The sequence below is a fragment of the Cervus elaphus genome, chromosome 28 (assembly GCF_910594005.1).
Source record: "Cervus elaphus chromosome 28, mCerEla1.1, whole genome shotgun sequence".
Taxonomy (NCBI): Eukaryota; Metazoa; Chordata; class Mammalia; order Artiodactyla; family Cervidae; genus Cervus; species Cervus elaphus.
Window position 1 is genome coordinate 25843508 of NC_057842.1, and position 16747 is coordinate 25860254.

At 38.9% G+C, this 16747-nt stretch overlaps 1 protein-coding gene across 6 annotated transcripts in view; it reads left to right on the forward strand.

The window, feature by feature from the left end:
• The first annotated feature begins 567 nt into the window (after positions 1–567).
• The window catches only part of DOP1A (DOP1 leucine zipper like protein A), a 135427-nt gene continuing 119247 nt past the window's right edge, over positions 568–16747 (forward strand). For 4 of the 6 annotated variants that reach the window (XM_043890338.1, XM_043890343.1, XM_043890342.1 and 1 more), the window contains exon 1: positions 568–695. The gene's annotated coding sequence lies outside the window, so the exon portion shown is untranslated. Of the gene's footprint in view, positions 696–5053; positions 5117–6435; positions 6518–16747 lie in introns of all 6 variants that reach the window. The other 2 variants (XM_043890339.1, XM_043890340.1) reach the window with 2 other exon arrangements.

Consider the following 16747-nt stretch of genomic DNA (forward strand, 5'->3'; position numbering starts at 1 on the left):
AATCCTAGGCAGTGTACCACCTGGGAATTCCCTATGTTACGTTCTCAATGCAGCGTTCTCTTCACAATTGATGTTTGATTATTTTTAAGAACTGTTATGTTTGATATATAGTCACACATTTGCAAAAAAAAAACATTTTTGACGCTACATTTTAGGCACCAGGGTGCATTTCTCCTTGTAACTACGTGATTCTCGAGTTCTAGAATCAGAATAGCTCCTAATGTGATAACAACTATTTGTTTTCTAACTTCCCAAGTCTTTTAACCTCTCTAGGTGTGGGGTTCCTCACATGAAATATTGAGGAATCAGTTAAACAATTTAAATAAATACTTAAATCATTACTTGAAGAATATTTTAAAGCTATTTTCAACTCCTAGCATCCCTTCCATCTCTCCGCCCATCCTGATGAGGCTGGCACCGGCGAATTAAAAATACCGGCTACAGGTCTACTCCGTTCATTGGTGGCGATGGGCCGCTTCCGCGACAGTCCGCTTGAGGGCGCTGCGGCGCCCGCGAGCGCCGGGAGGCGCGGAACGGACCGGGGGCGGGGATGGAGGGCCGCGGACGTCGACGCCGGCGTGGGGGCGGGCGCGGTGCACGCTGGGAGCTGTCACTAGGCCGTCCGGCTCCCGACCTCCGTGTCGCTGCCGCGGTTGCCAGGAGAGCGGCGCCGGCAGGAGCGGCCGAGCCCTCAGGTAACAGCGTCCCCTCCCCGTCCCCCCAGCGCGGCTGCGAGGTCGCGGCCTCCGGCCCGGAGCGGCCTCCTCAGCCGGGCTCGTCCCTGAGTCGCTGGGACGGCCGGTGGGTCCGGCTGCGGGAGCGTCGGGGGTGTTGCCGCCCGAGCCCCGCCTGGAAGCCGCGAAACCCGCCGGCCGCCCGCCCCGCGGTTTCCGTGAAGGCGGGACTGGCGGGCCGGGGCCAGGCGGCGGCGGCGGCGCGAGGGCGGCCCGGGGCCCCGGGGGCCGGAGGCGGGGCCCGGGCGTCGGGTGGCCGGGCCGAGCCTCTTGCGCAGGGGGCGCGCGGTACGCGGGGTTGGGGCGGCGGTAGCACCTGTGTGAGCAGATCGCGCGGACTCACTTCTTTGTTGGAATCGAGGCATCATCATACTGTCTCTGGCATCTAGGGGGGTTCATGATTGAAGAGCCGAGAATGCCCGCCCTGGTTAATAGTCCATGTGGGGGGTGGGGGCTGGAAAGGAGTGTAGAAGTTTATTAGAGGAAGGCACATTAGTCATAAGGAAGTTGTTAACAGGCATCACCTTTGATTCCCAAGCCTTTTAAAGTTGCACCATAACAATAGTCACTTGTTAGTTCTCCTTCGTTCTCGCCTACCCAGGGGAGGGAAGGGGAGTACCTCACAACTACTCTTTGAAAGCCAAGTACATTGTGTTTTGGTTATTCCTACACTTCCATAGAGTTCTGTAGGGTTTGAGAAAGAAAGATGGGAAAAATCTGATTTGGAGACTGTAAAGCAGTCAAAACATTTTTTTAAATAAATACAAAAAAGATAGGAAACTTAAGTCTTTGCCTGACAAGGAAGCCCTGAACTGTAGAAACACAAAGATCTCTCAGTTTTGATGTTGTTGGCTGTCTTGATGTAGACATTATGTCTTGTGTTTTACTGTGGATTACACGTCAGTTTTATGTGCTAAGTCTTCACCTGATAAATAACGGTGATTTCCTTGAGCTGACAGAAGTTACAACTAGAGTAAATTAAAACCACTTGTAGTACAAATGCTTTCTTTTAAAATGATTGCTTTCAGCTGCTCAGAACTAGATCATTCCCCGGAATTAGTAAACAGTTGCTGATCACAGGGTGACCCTGATTATTAGGAGCCAGAGACTAGACTGTAAGAAGTAAAAATACCTTAACTTAATACACAAACCTGGAAATTAATACTGTAACCAAAACGTAAATCTAAAATAAATATTGTTAATTAAATGTTTGACTATATGCAGTCAAAGAAGTCCTATTGAGTAGTTAAACTACAGTCAAGAACTCTGTGGCCTGGGAAGGACAGATTTCATTCAAGACCTTTGTTCTGCTGACTGGGTATTATCTCTCTAGGCCTCAGTTTCGTCACCTAAGAGAATTTCATAGAATCAGAGTTTTCCAAACTGTTTTCCCTGAACACTCTTTGAATCCATTAATACTCTTACTGCCTCCAAACAGAGTTCTGTAGCAAATAATATGGGAGTGTTCATGTGCTGTGCTTAGCTGCTCAGTCGTGTCCGAATCTTTGCAACACCTTGGACTGTAGCCCACCAGGCTCCTCTGTCCTTAGGGACTCTCCAGGCAAGAATACTGGAGTGGGTTGCCATGCCCTCCTCCAGAGGATCTTCCCAACCCAGGGATCAAACCTGGGTCTTCTGCATTGCAGGCAGATTCTTTACCTTATGAGCCACCAGGCAAGCTCAATATGGAAGAACATTGGTTTAAATCAGGCTTAACTTTTCATTTGCTTTTAACCAGAAGACTTGTTAGAACTACAAGACTTCTAGCCCTACTGTACTAATACACACATAAACGTCCAGAGTGCAAGCGTCCAGGGAAAGGTTATCAAAGCATTTCTCAAACTTACGTGGCCAGAGAGCAGATTTTGTCATGGCCAACATGTTAACATCTCCTGGAGTATAATTACATAGAATACCCATTTGAAAATTACTGTAGTTGAACAGAGTCCCCTTTCATCTCTAAAATTTCCTACATTATATGCTTTTATGGCCTTCAGCTTAAGCTTGCTAGAGCATGAAGATCAAATCCCAACTCACTAGACCAAAAGACGTTTATTTGCCTTAGTACTATAACAAGGATTCACATAGGTTACTGTGAGCTTTAATGCATTAATTTATGACTGAAGGGCGTCTTCTTTTTTCTGGTCTCTTGATGCTTCTCTATAACTATAATTACCTCATTTTGGAATTTGATTTTATGGTTAAGTTATTGATCTTATTAAGAGTGGCATTATAAAGTTTCGTCAAGACTTGATAATGGCATTGAGTTTACGATGATTCCCCTTTCTAGTCATGTATTGTTAAAAACTATGAACTGTGACAAAAACCACTTGAAAGGTACTTAGTAACTAAATAATTTTAAGAGCTAGATCACTGGAAAAAGTTAAAGGTTACAATGTAATTCTAAGGCAGTTATTTCTAAATGGCTTGGGAACAAGATTTAAGTGTTGAATACAATCTGCAAGTATTTTGCTAAATTCTGTCCGGTGTCAGTAGCACACAACCAGCATGGCTGCTTCTGTCTGTTCTTTGTTAGGGTTGAGTACTGTTAGTGTGTTAATGTGCTCTTTTGTTTGAAGGGATGAGGAACAGTACATTTGTTTTTAATAGGCAGGCCGTAATTTTTGTAAGTTCTGTTTCTGAGAAGAAACTCTTAAGTAGAAGTGGTAGTAGTTGTTCACTAGTTCAGTCAAGTCTGACTCTGTGACCCCGTGGACTGCACTGTAGCACAACAGGCTTCCCTGTCCTTCAGTATGTCCCAGAATTTGCTCAAACTCTTGTCCATTGAGTCAGTGATGCCATCCAACCATCTCATCCTCTGTTGCCCCCTTCTTTTCCTGCCTTCAATCTTTCCCAGCATCAGGATCTTTTCCAGTGAATGAGCTCTTCGCATCAGGTGGCCAAAGTATTGGAGCTTCAGTATCAGTCCTTCCAATGAATATTCAGGACTGATTTCCTTTATGATTGACTGGTTTGATCTCCTTGCAGCCCAAGGGACTCAAGAGTCTTCTCTAGCACCATAGTTCGAAAGCATCAGTTCTTCAGCATTCAGCCTTCTGTGGTCAAACTCTCACATGAATACATGACTACTGGAAAAACCATAGCTTTGACTAGACGGACCTTTGTTGGCAAAGTGATGTCTCTGCTTTTTAATGCATTATCTAGATTTGTCATAGATATTCTTTCAAGGAACAAGCATCTTTTAATTTCGTGGCTGCAGTCACTGTCCACAGTGATTTTAGAGACCAAGAAAATAAAGTCTGTCACTGTTTCCACTTTTTCCCCATCTGTTTGCCATGAAGTGATGGGACCAGATGCCATAATCTTAGTTTTTTGAATGTTGAGTTTTAAGTCAGCTTTTGCACTTTTTCTCTTTTACCTTCGTCAAGAGGCTTTTTATTTTTAGTTCCTCTTTGCTTTCTGCCGTTAGGGTGGTGTCATCTGCTTATCTGAGGTTATTGATAATTTCTCCCTGAAATCTTGATCCAGCTTGTGATTTATCCAGTCCCAGCATTTCACACAATTTACTTTGCATGTAAATTAAATAAGCAGGGTGACAAAATACAGCCTTGATGTACTCATTTCCCAATTTGGAACCAGTCTTGTTCCATATCCGGTTCTGACTGTTGCTTCTTGACCTGCATACAGATTTCTCAGAAGGTTGGTAAGGTGGTCTGGTATTCCCATCTCTTTAAGAATTTTCTACAGTTTGTTGTGATGCTCACAGTCAAAAAGCTTTAGTGGTCAATGAAGCAGATGTTTTTGTGGAATTCTCTTGCTTTTTCTATGATCCAGAGGATGTTGGCAATTTGATCTCTGGTTCCTCTGCCTTTTCTAAAAACAGCCTTTACATCTTCAAGTTCTTGGTTCATGTACTGTTGACGTATGGACTGCTATTTTTGTGTGATAGTGTACAGCTTTTATTGAAAATGTATTATATGCAAGTAAGTACTTTTGATCCCCTTCTCCGAATTGGGATTTCCCTTCTTTTATTGTGTTTACCTCCCCTTCCCCAAGATATCCAAGCCTGAAGCCTCAATGACTATTCATTGCATAGGTCAAAGATAGGGTATCACACTTACCAAGGAAACATTTACATGGAATAATGTGCACTGATTTTATGTGTACATTACCTACACACTCATGTAACCACCACCACAATCAAGATTTGGAACATGTCACCCACCACTCAGGCCTATATTGTTATGTCTTTGTTCTCTTTGAATTTCTCCGTGTTTCTGCATGTGTAAATCATAACCATTAAGTTCTAGCTCAAGCACCACTTTGTGAATCTTTTTTGCCTTCTTTCTGACTTTCAGATTTGCATTTCTTTGAACATTTTTTCTATCCTTCATGATGGCAAAACCAATGGCACGCTCATGGTAAGCACTTATATTTGTTGACCAAATGGATAAGTGTAGTCATTCTCAAACTTGATTAGATCATTCTTATATCATCTTCAAACTTTTGACCCTTATCTGCATACATCCTGTATTTGTTGTGTTGTTCAGTCGTTAAGTCTGTCTGGCTCTGTGACCCCATGGATGGCAGCACACCAGGCTTCTTTGTCCTCCACTATGTCCTGGAGTTTGCTCAAATTCATGTCTGTTGAGTCAGTGATGGCTACTAACCATCTCATTCATCCTCGGCCACCCCCTTCTCCTTTTGCCTTCAGTCTTTCCCAGCATCAGGGTCTTTTCCAATGAGTCAGTTGTTCGCATCAAGAGGCCAGAGTATTGGAGCTTCAACATCATTCCTTCCAATGAATACTTTCTGTATACTTACTTCATATTTATCAGAGGAATTATTAACATAATTTTTAAAGGAAACTTGAAGTAACCACCATAAATAAAAAACAGGTATCTGAGACATCCTGAAGTAGTCAGAGGAGCTGAAAAAGAAGGAAGGAGAATGACTTCCCTGATTCAGTGTCACTTAACCCTGTCCTTGGACACCATAAAATCTTCTCCCTTCTGATTGGTGGGCTCAACTGGGGAGATACTGGCTTAATCAGGGCCTGAGAATCCCTTAGAATTTTATTGGTAAAAGAATTGGGAAATAAAGCCTCAATTGCAAGTTAAAAGGTGCACTTAGTTTTGCCTTCGTATTGTGTTTTTAAAGTTAAATGTGATCATGCTTGAATTAGATGTCAGCTTTCTTCAAAAATGTCTTTATGTTAGTAATGTTAATTTTATAAATAAAATGCCTTTTTGTTAATATAGTACATTAGCTTTAGGATAAACCTTTGAATACAGAGAGATAAATCTCAATTTAAAACCAGTTAAAGCGCTTTATGGTGCTTCCCTAGTAGCTCAGTGGTAAAGAATCTGCCTGCTAATACAGGAAACGTGGATTCTATCCCTGGTTCAGGAGATCCCCTGGAGAAGAAAATGGCAACCCACTCCAGCATTCTTGCCTGGGAAATTCCACAAACAGAGGAGCCTGGTAGGCTACAGTCCGTGGGGTCGCAAAAGAGTTGGACACGACTTAGCAACTAAACACCACCCCAACGAAAGCTTTCTATACAACAAACGGATGATTGTTGATTCAGGAGTGATGAAATGTTAATAATGTGCTTCTCTGGCAAAACTGCTATAATAATAGATGAGATAGTAAACTTGTAAGGGTCCGCTGTCTCCTCTGCGTCTTCCTCTCGTCAGTTTTCTTGTTTGAGCTGTAGCTTTATATTTCCATTTTTCAGAAGACATTTCCAGCCTCTCTTCTTCTGAGATAATGAGAAATTCTCCTCTTCAATGGAATTTTACATGAAAAGGCAAGAAAAGGCAAGTGTATAGAATACACTGTGTATCTCACCGTGCTGTTATTTACCGGCATAGATCTGTCTATATGATGCACTCAGTGTTTAAATTGCCAGTATTTTGTGTTCATGAACAACAAATTCAGGTAAATAGACTTACTTAGTTTGGTACTACCATTTTCCAAAAACTAATTTACCTGACTGGTAAGACTAGGTTTGTCAGTACGTACAGTAACTTGGTGCTCAGTCAGGGGTCAGATTTCTGTTAATCGAAAGTTCTGGGGTGCAACCTCAATTTGAAAATAAGATAAGAGCACTTTGGATGAATATTTTTATTTCATAAAAGAGCCTTCATCCAAGCAGGAAGTTTCTTTCCTGAGTCTCTGCTATAAAATTAAGCAGCATAATGGAAGCAGTGCAGATAAACTGTTCTCATTTAAAAGGGACAGCCGACTGTAGTCTGAAAAACTACAAAAGCGCACTAGGCTTGATCTTTTGCTTTATACACGTAAACTCCATTATACACGTAAACTCCGTTGTACGCTTACATTTCCAGTTGGTTTTGTTTGTGCTGTTATATTATGAAAAGGTACTGTAAAATATCAGCAAAGCTACCTTAAACTCTTAAGGTATGTGTTATTGCCATCAATCAGATTTTCCAGATGGCTGGAGTTTTGTGTGTTTTTTTTTTGGTTTTATTTATTCATTTTTGGCTGCACTGCGCAGCGTGCAGCATCTTAGTTCCCCAAGCAGCGATCAAACCGTGCCCCTTGCAGTGGAAGTACAGAGTCCTAATCACTGGACTGCTAGGGAATTCCCTGGAATTGTGTATGTTTTTAATACCACAAATGCCACCCCAGTCTGCAGTTAGACTTTTTGCTTTTATTCAGCATGATGATGAGTTATCACTTGACTCAGTGGCTTTTCATACACACTTACCGTGTCTTACAATGTGTCTCAATTTTTTTGTATTTATTTCTATTTTTTTTAATTGAAGTAGTGTTGATGTATAATATTACATAAGTTGCAGGTGCATGATATAATGAATCACAATTTTTAAAAGTTATATTCCATTTATAGTTATTTCAAAATATTCAATATATTCTACATATTGTACAATAAATCCTTGTTGATTATGCCATACATACTAGCTTGTACCTCTTAAATTTCCTGCCCCTGCCTATATTGCCACTCCCCTCCCCCTCTCCCCACTGGTAACCATTAGTTCTCTGTATCTGTGAGTTGACTTCTATTTTGCTATATTCATTAGTTTGTTGTGTTTTATAGATTCCACATGTAAGTGCTATATAGTATTGTCTTTCTGTGACTTGTTTCACTTAGCCTAACACCTTCCAAATTCATCCATGTTGCTGCAGATGGCAAAATTTCATTCTTTTTTATGGCTGAATATATATATAGCATATCTTCCTTAACCAGGGCTTTCCTAGTGACTCAGGTGGTAGAAAGTCTGTCTGTAATGCAGGAGACATGTGTTCTATTCCTAGATGGGAAAGATCCCCTGAAGAAAGTAATGGCTACTCACTTCAATATTCTTGCCTGGAGAATTCCATGGACAGAAGAATTTGTCAGCTAACAGTCCATGGGGTCACAAACAGTCAGACATGACTGAGCAAATAACTCTTTTCTTTCTTCTTTAACCATTTACCTGTTGATGAATACTTAGGTTGCTTCCATATCTTGGTAATTGTAAATGCTGTTATGAACATTGGGCTACATGTGTCTTTTTGAATTAGTGGTTTTGTTTCTTGCAGATGTATACTCAGGAGTGGAATTGCTGGGTCATATGGTAGTTCTGTTTTTAGTTTCTTGAGAACCCTCCATTCTATTTTCCATAGTGGCTGCATGAATTTACATTCCCACCAACAGTGAATAAGGGTTGCCTTTTCTCCACATCCTCACCAGCGTTAATTATTTGTGTTCTTTTTGATGAAAGTGATTTTTACAAAAGTGAAGTGATAATCTCATTGTGGTTTTGATCTGCATTTCCCTGATGATTAGCAGTGTTGAACATCTTTTTATATGCCTGTTGACCATCTGCATTTCCTGTTTGGAAAAATGTCTATTCAGTTCTTCTGCCCATTTTTTAACTGCGTTGTTTTTTCTTGATGTCATAAGAGCTGTTTATATGTGTTAGATATTAGCTCCTTATCTGTCATATCATTTACAAATAATTTCTCCCAGTCCATAGTTTGTCTTCATTTTGTGGATGGTTTCCTTCGCTGTGCAAAAGCTTTTCAGTTTCATTAGGTCCCATTTGTTTATTTTTGCTTTTGCTTCCTTTGCTTTAGGAGACAGATGCAAAAAAATATTTCTACAGTTTTTGTCAAAGAATGTCCTGCCTAGGTTCTCCTCTAGGAGTTTTATGGTTTCTAGTGTTACATTTAGGTCTTTAACCCATTTTGAGTTTATTTTTATATATAGTGTTAAGAGAATATTCTAATTTTTTTTTTTTCTTTTCCATATAGCTATCCAGTTTCCCAAGCACCACTTCTTGAAAAGATTCTTTTCTCCATTGTATGTTATTGCTTCTTTTGTCATAGATTGACTATAAGTGCATAGGTTCATTTCTGGGCTCTCAGTTCTGTTCCACTGATCTGTGTGTCCATTTTATACCAGTAACATACTGTTTTATGACTATATCTTTGTAGTATAGTATAAAGTCAGGGAGCATGATTCCTCTAGCTCAGTCTTTCCCAAGACTGTTTTTGCCATTCAAGGTCTTCTGTGTTTCCATACAAACTTTAAAATTATTTGCTTTAGTTCTGTAAAAAATGCCATTGGTATTGTGATAGGGATTGCATTGACTCCATAGATTGCTTTAGGTAGTAAGGTCATTTAATGTGTTAACAGTGTGTCTCCTGACAGAGATTTTTTTAAATCTTAAAAAAGTTTTAAAGTTTCCTGACAGATTTTTCTCCTGAGGGAAAAAAAAAAATGAAACATAGTACTTTCTTTAAAGTTAAAATGTCTGTCTTTTTGGAATAAAAATAAATAAGTAACTTCCATATTGTAAACCACAGTTCCATAAGTGTTACCACCAGTTTTTAGTCAAGACTTCACCTGAATGAGGGGCTCTAGCAACATGATTTTTTTTAATGGCAACTGGCATTTTATTGGAAATCTGTTTTCAAAACACTACTCTCCAAGCCTACCTGATTCTATAATTTGAGGCTGCCTATTTTATGTGACCTGATAACTACTTTTTAAAATGTCCTAAGTTAATAGAGGTTGTGATTTTAAAAAGGAATTTATTAATATAAGAATAAACTTTAGTTTTCTGTTGCTACATAACGTCTCAAAATGTAGTGATTTAAAACAACAACACACATCTCAGAAGGGATAAGGGAATGACTTGTTTCTGAGGTTCTGGCTTGAGAACTAGTCATTTAAAGGTTTGCAGTCATCTAAAGCTTTAATTGGCCTTCCAAAGTGGTTCAGCCACATACTGGGAAGTTCTTTTTGCTTGTTGAAGGGAAGCCTCAGTTCTTCCCCACAGTGGCCTCCCCACAGGGCTGCTTGAATGTCCTCTTGGCATAAAGGTCAGCCCGTCCCAGAATGAGTGATCCAAGAGACATCAAGGTAGAAGCCACAGTGTCTTTTATGGCCTGATCTTTCACTTCTGCAGTGTTCTATTTATTGTTCATATAGGCCAGCAGTGGGCGGAGACTACACAAGAGCTTGAAGATCACTGGGGGCCATGTTGGAAGCTAGCTACCGCATCTTGTAGAGCTAGTGTGTGAACATGTTGCTGAGTAATAAGTAGTACATGTTTACTTTTAGATGGCTTGTGCTTTTAGAACAAATACTCAAAAATTAACTTAAAATGCTACTTGAAGATTACTAAACAGAGCAAGTACTTTATCAACAAAATTCTTAGTCTCCATGGTTCTTTGGTAATGATGGGATGACCCTAGATTCACATGTAACACTGAAGCTACAGAGTCTGTTCATTTTGATTTTCTTGTTTCTTATGAGATAAAGGGGGGAAAAATGCCACATACTACATAGCTGCTCTTTGATAATCCTCTGAGATGTTATTCATTCATGTACCTTTTAAAAAATTAAGCTTATTTAATGCCACAAAGAGAGAATAATCATATGATTTTTAAAGTATTAAAGTATACAGTGAAAAGTCTTCCTCTCCCTGGTGCCCATCCACCCAAGTTCCTATGTGACCTCCAGGAAATAATCAGCTTTACTATTTTCTTATGTGTTCTTTCAAAGCTATGTCAAATGTATGCAGATTATTTGAATATACATTTCCCATGTGTGTGTGTGTGTGTGTGTGTGTATGTGTGTGTGTGTGTGTGTGTGTGTTTGTAAATTGAAGCCTTCTATATAAACAGGTTTCCCTGGTGGCTCAAACAGTAAAGATTCCACCTATAATGCATTTTTCTGTTCTGACCAAATCTTGGTAGTTTTTGAGTGACGACAGAACAAATAGGACTGGAGTGCATTTCCTGTTAAGTATGTTTGTAACAGGGCACTTCCCAGGTGACTGGAGTGGTTTAGAACCCACCTGCCAATTCAGGAGACATAAAAGACCCAGGCTTGATCCTAGGTTGGGAAGATCCCCTGAAGAAGGAAATGGCAACCCACTCCAGTATTCTTGGCTGGAGAATCCCATTGACAGAGGAACCTAGCAGGCTACAGTCCATGGGGTCGCAGAGTCAGCCATGACTGAGCAACCAAGCACATTCTGTAAACACTATTCTGCACTTTGATTTTTTACTTGATATATTTTGGGAACATTTTCTAAATCAGTTAGACTTATTCTTTTTACCACTTGAGTATATTCTACTGTCATTCAGGTTTTAGTATTTATTGGTTATTTAATATAGGTCAAACATTGCTCTGAGCTGGCAATGGAAAAGCTAAAATGATAGGTAAAGACCGTATTAAAGGGATTGACATCCCTGGGAGTCACAGTTTAATTACAGTGAAACAAAGTAAGTTTTGTAATAGAGGAAATACAGGAAGGAATTGTGTATTTGAATGTTGGAGAGATGTAACGGTCAGGGAAGACTTTCCAAAGAGGGTGAAATCTGAGTGAAGATTTCTACTTACTGAAGAGTGAGTAGGTGCTAGCCAGGTTAAGTTGTGATTCAGTGTTTCAGGCAGAAGGAGTTTTTTAAAAAGACTTTGTAACATATTACAAAGCTAGAGTAATCAAAACAGTGTGATACTGGCATAAAGACAGACTGGAAACCAGTGGAATAGAATAGAAAGCCTTGAAATAAACCTTGGTCAGATGATCTTGAGAGAAAAGGAGGTGTTTAATTGGTATAGAGTTACAGTTATGCAAGATGAAAAATTTTGGAGATAAATTGCACAGTTCAAATATTCTTAACACTGAACTGTACTCTTAAAAATCATTAAAATGATAAATTTTATGCATTTTTACCACAATTGAAAAAATGACATTAAACTTTTTGAAATGTAGCATAGGTGCATTTTTAAATACTATACTGTAATGTAAGCCATGTTTCCAGATATCAACATATGATGCTGATTAAAGAATGAGCCAGGTCAGAAGGGTTGGATCAGAAGGTATTGTGCAGTCATAGCATTATGAATATAGTTTGATAGAAAAATTTTAGGTGATGAAAAAGTGCACACGACCTATCCAGAGAAGAAATATCATATGTAAAACCACCAGGGTGGGAGGGAGCAAGTCTTGAACAGTTGACTAGTGTTAAAGAAACAATATTCGATGATACTTGTTAAAATGGTAAGGCCAGCCTTATTCAGGGTCATCATCATAGATATAGGGACAACTGCAGTGAGATTTTGGGCTTCCCCGGTGGCACTAGTGGTAAAGAACCTGCCTGCCAATGCCGGAGACATCACAGACACGGGTCCTGTCCTTGGGTCGGGCAGATCCCCTGGAGGAGGAAATGGCAGCCTGCTCCAGTGTTCTTGCCTGGAAAATCCCTTGGACAGGGGAGCCTGGCGGGCTACAGTCCATACCCTCACAAAGAATCAGACACGACTGTAGTGACTTAGCACATAGGCAGTGGGATTTTACAATGAAGGAGAGAAATTGGCTTCAACTCTCAGCATGGGCACGTGGGACTTTATGGCTGAGGAGTAGCTGGAGGTCATAGAATGGAAAACCTCTCTTAAGAGAAAACATGAGGGGTAAGAGAGGATTACTATCAGTTTCACTCTGTTGAATTTTTTTAGGATATCACTCCAATACAAGAACCCTGTCAAGCACTGCTATTATTATTATTATACTCTGAATGTCTTTATTTATTTATTTATTTTACTTTACTACGGAAGTAAAACAGCAGCAGCATCTTCCCAATCACACAAGCTAACAGGCTTCTTGCTGCAGACTGACCAGGATGACCAGCAGGTGGTGTTGAGGATCTTGATCAGTATTTAGGGTGATCAGTTATTGAGGGTGAGAGAGATTCTGGTTAAACTGACATAGCAGTCAAAAACTACATTTTCCAAGAACAGGCACAGATGGGCCTAGGAGAAGCATCCGAACCCTGACCAAAGTTTGGTCAAGCAAAGAATCCTTGTCACTAGGTTCTGCTTATCTAGAATAGAAATATGAATTATCAGATTGAAACAATGGGTCTAGTTTATGAAAAGACGTTAGTCATATGCGTAAGAACTTGCACTTACTTTCTGAGTGATTCAATGTCACAATTGTAGCAATGATAAGAGTACTTCCTGCATGCTGAGAGTGAGCACTGGACTGAAGTGCTTTTCATGGTTTATAAACTTATTTTTTCTAAACTTCCAGTAGGGAGTAATATACTGAAACTGTGTTTTGCTGTGTAATATTAATTGGCTCTTAGAAAGCTGAAGGTAATGAAAAATAGTTATTGTAATAGTCCAGGTGAAAACTATTCAGGAGCCATGGTTAAAAGGCCATTCTGAAAGATACTGTCTACCACAGTCACCTTCAGCTGAAGAAAAAAATTTAAAAAGCTGAATTTGTTGATAAATTTGAACATAAGGATAGGGAATAGAGCCAAAGCTTGAGCTTGTGTGATTGGGAAGATGATGATGCTGTTTTACTTCAGTAGTAAAGTAAAAAAAAAAAAAAAAAAAGATGTTCAGATAATAATATAGCAGTGCTTGACAGGGTTCTTGTATTGGAGTGATATCCTAAAAAAATTTAACATAGTGAAACTGAAAGTAAGGAGAGTCTAGTAATAATAATAGTGGTTGATAATTTTGTCAGTGCTTTGGAGGCTGCTTAGTTTTTGTAAGAGAAATGAAAGTGAAAGTCACTCAGTCAGGTTCGACTCTTTGCAACCCGATAGACCATACAGTCCAGAATACTGGAGTGGGTAGCCTTTCCCTTCTCCAGGGTATCTTCCCGACCCAGGGATCAAACCCAGCTCTTTTACATCGCAGACGGATTCTTTACCAGCTGAGCCAAAGGGAAATTTTTGTGAAGAGACTCTGAATAAAGATCAAGCAATATCTTATCTCGGCACTGATTCTACTTAGTGCTTCAGAATTTAGCGAAGTATTTAGAGTTAATTATCTTGCAGAGTAGTAATACCTCAGCAAGGTTTTGTTCTTTCATATATGTTATTAATGCTGTTGTTCTGTTTTTACCTCAACCTTAAAACATAAAAGGGAATAAATATTGGAAGAGGTGTAGAGACAAGGCAAATCCGCTGTAGGTAGTACCTCATTTTTCTCTGTGAAGTATCTTGATATCCTTCAGATTGATTCTAGTCTCTTTCCTTTACTGATTGAGGGATTTAATACCTGCAAGGCTACTTACTATCTAGCACCATTCTTTCATAGCTTTGAGCAAACTGACATGCACAGACACCCACATGTTTGTGTGTAACACAAGAGCTTTTTCGTAAATGCCTGTATGTAAAATTATTAGTTGGCACCTTCGTGCCTGTGTGATATTTTGATCCTATCCTTTAGGATAGGCATAGGCATATATTAAATTTGCATCTTAATGAGTGTGTGTTTTACTCTTCATGATTATACTTTTGGAACAGTTTCAATAAAATTCACAAAGGAAAATAAACCTTACTGCATAGGATTTTTTTCAGTTGGGAAAAAAATGATATCTTTTTTTACAAGCTAGAATATTTGTTTACAGATAGTCATGTAAGTTTAAGTACATTACAGAAAAATTTGTTTAGTATGTACAGTTTAGTGTTTTTATGTTAATTTGTATGGAAACCAGTCTAGTTTAAAATTGAATTGTAACGTTAATTACTGGTATATTGTTCACTAACTTTTAATGCTGAGAACATTCTTATTAAATTACTAATTTTAAAAAAATTAAATTTTATTTGAAATAATCGATTAACTTAGTATGATGGATTTAGTTGTACTGTAAAGATTATTGAGGTGTCCATCTTGTTTCACATCTTTCTTTTAAATCACTGTGACTAGCTACTCATTTTTGTCATTATTGTTCTCATATATAAAAAACAAGCAATGTTTTCTTGTGTGCACGCTAAGTCGCTTCAGTCTTGTCTGCCTCTTTGTGACCCTGTGGACTATAGCCTGCCAGCCTCTTCTAGCCATGAGATTCTCCAGATGAGAATACTGGAGTGGGTTGCCATGCCCTCCACAAGGGTATCTTCCTGACCCAGGGATCAAACCTGCGTCTCTTAAGTCTTCTGCATTGGCAGGCGGATTCTTTACCACCAATGCCACCTGTTTTCTTGCTTCTTCCTAATTCCTTAACCAAAACATGGTCAATCTAGATAATTTAAATTTTTCCAAAGTGTATTATTCCGATATTTACTCTCAGGCTGACTTACCCTTGCCACCTAAAATATTACTATTTCTTCCTCTCTCCCATCCCCATCAGTAGAGAAATCCAACAGATTTTAATATTAGCAAATGCTAAACGTTAAAAGGGTATATTTTTAAAAAAGCAAACGATAAGTCCCCAAAGCAAAATTTGGTTGTTTGAGATTCTGAGTTTTGAATGATCAACACCACCATTTCTTTTTTATAGATATGTTTGGTACAAATATGATATGACTAAAGTAGAATAGAATAGATAATTGTCAGTGATTACAGGTTTCAAGTAAATGTGAGAAATTTCTCTGAAATACTTATTTTCTGAACTAGCATTTTGTTCCCTTACTTAACAGCCCTTAAAGGAATTACATCTCCCTTTCCCAAAAGATAACCAAAATAAATGTCTTTACTGGGTCTTGTAAAGCACCCTTGCAGTGCTTAATTAATAGAATTTATAAAATAGAACATACCTCTGATTCAGTAGAATCCATCAGCCCTAAGTATCATTAACTTGGGGACAGCCACAGCTGTGTTGCTTTTGAACAGCACCTCTCTAAGATTTAATTCCAACGGAGAGCAAATTTTTACTTTGAAATTGTTTTCTCAGGCAAGTAAATCGTACAAACCGTGTCTAGTTTTTGTATATACTGTAATATATAGTGCATATAGGTACATACATATACTAATTACTGTATTATAGTTCCTCTTCTATTGTAGTCATTTAATGAATTAGAATCACTGTTTTATAGGTAACAACCAAGACAAAACCCTTTTATATCAGAATTTATAGTCATTTAGCCTTGTAGTTTAATTTAACCTAAACACTGTCAGGATCAAGCAGTGAGCTAGGTTGGAGTGTTCAGAGTTGAGCTTTAGTACCTGTGCTTAAGTCAAGGTCTAGAAGGAACAACAGAGGTACTATTATTATATTATGTAATTACAGTGTTTTGTTGTTTTTTTTTAAGAAATAAGTGCAATAGGAAAAGAAAATATGTCTAAAAATGGGGGGAGTTAAAGAGTCAAGAAAGGCTAGATAGCCTGAACAGGCTTTTTAAAAATGAAAAGGAGAGGTCGGATATACCAGGCAGAAGAATTAAGAGCTGTGATTACAAAGTAGTTCAGAGGGGAGAGGAGTTGGGGTAGGGGAGACATATGTATACCTAATGCCAATTCTTGTTGATAAATGGCAGCAACCATCACAATATTGTAAAATAATTGTGCTCTAATTTAAAAATATAAAGTTTTAAAAATGGTAAAAGAAAAAACAAAAACATAGTTCAGAGAGATAGTGATAGTGATTAAGGACCAGATCCAAGATTCAGCCTGCCAGAGTTCTTCCTGTTTGCTCCTTTTACTCTCTGTGGAACCTCAGACACCAATGTTCATTTGTACGTGGTTCCATGAACATACATGCCTCATGGATTGGTTGTAAAGATTACATGAGATGATTCATGTAAAAGAGCTTAGTGAAGTGCCTGCC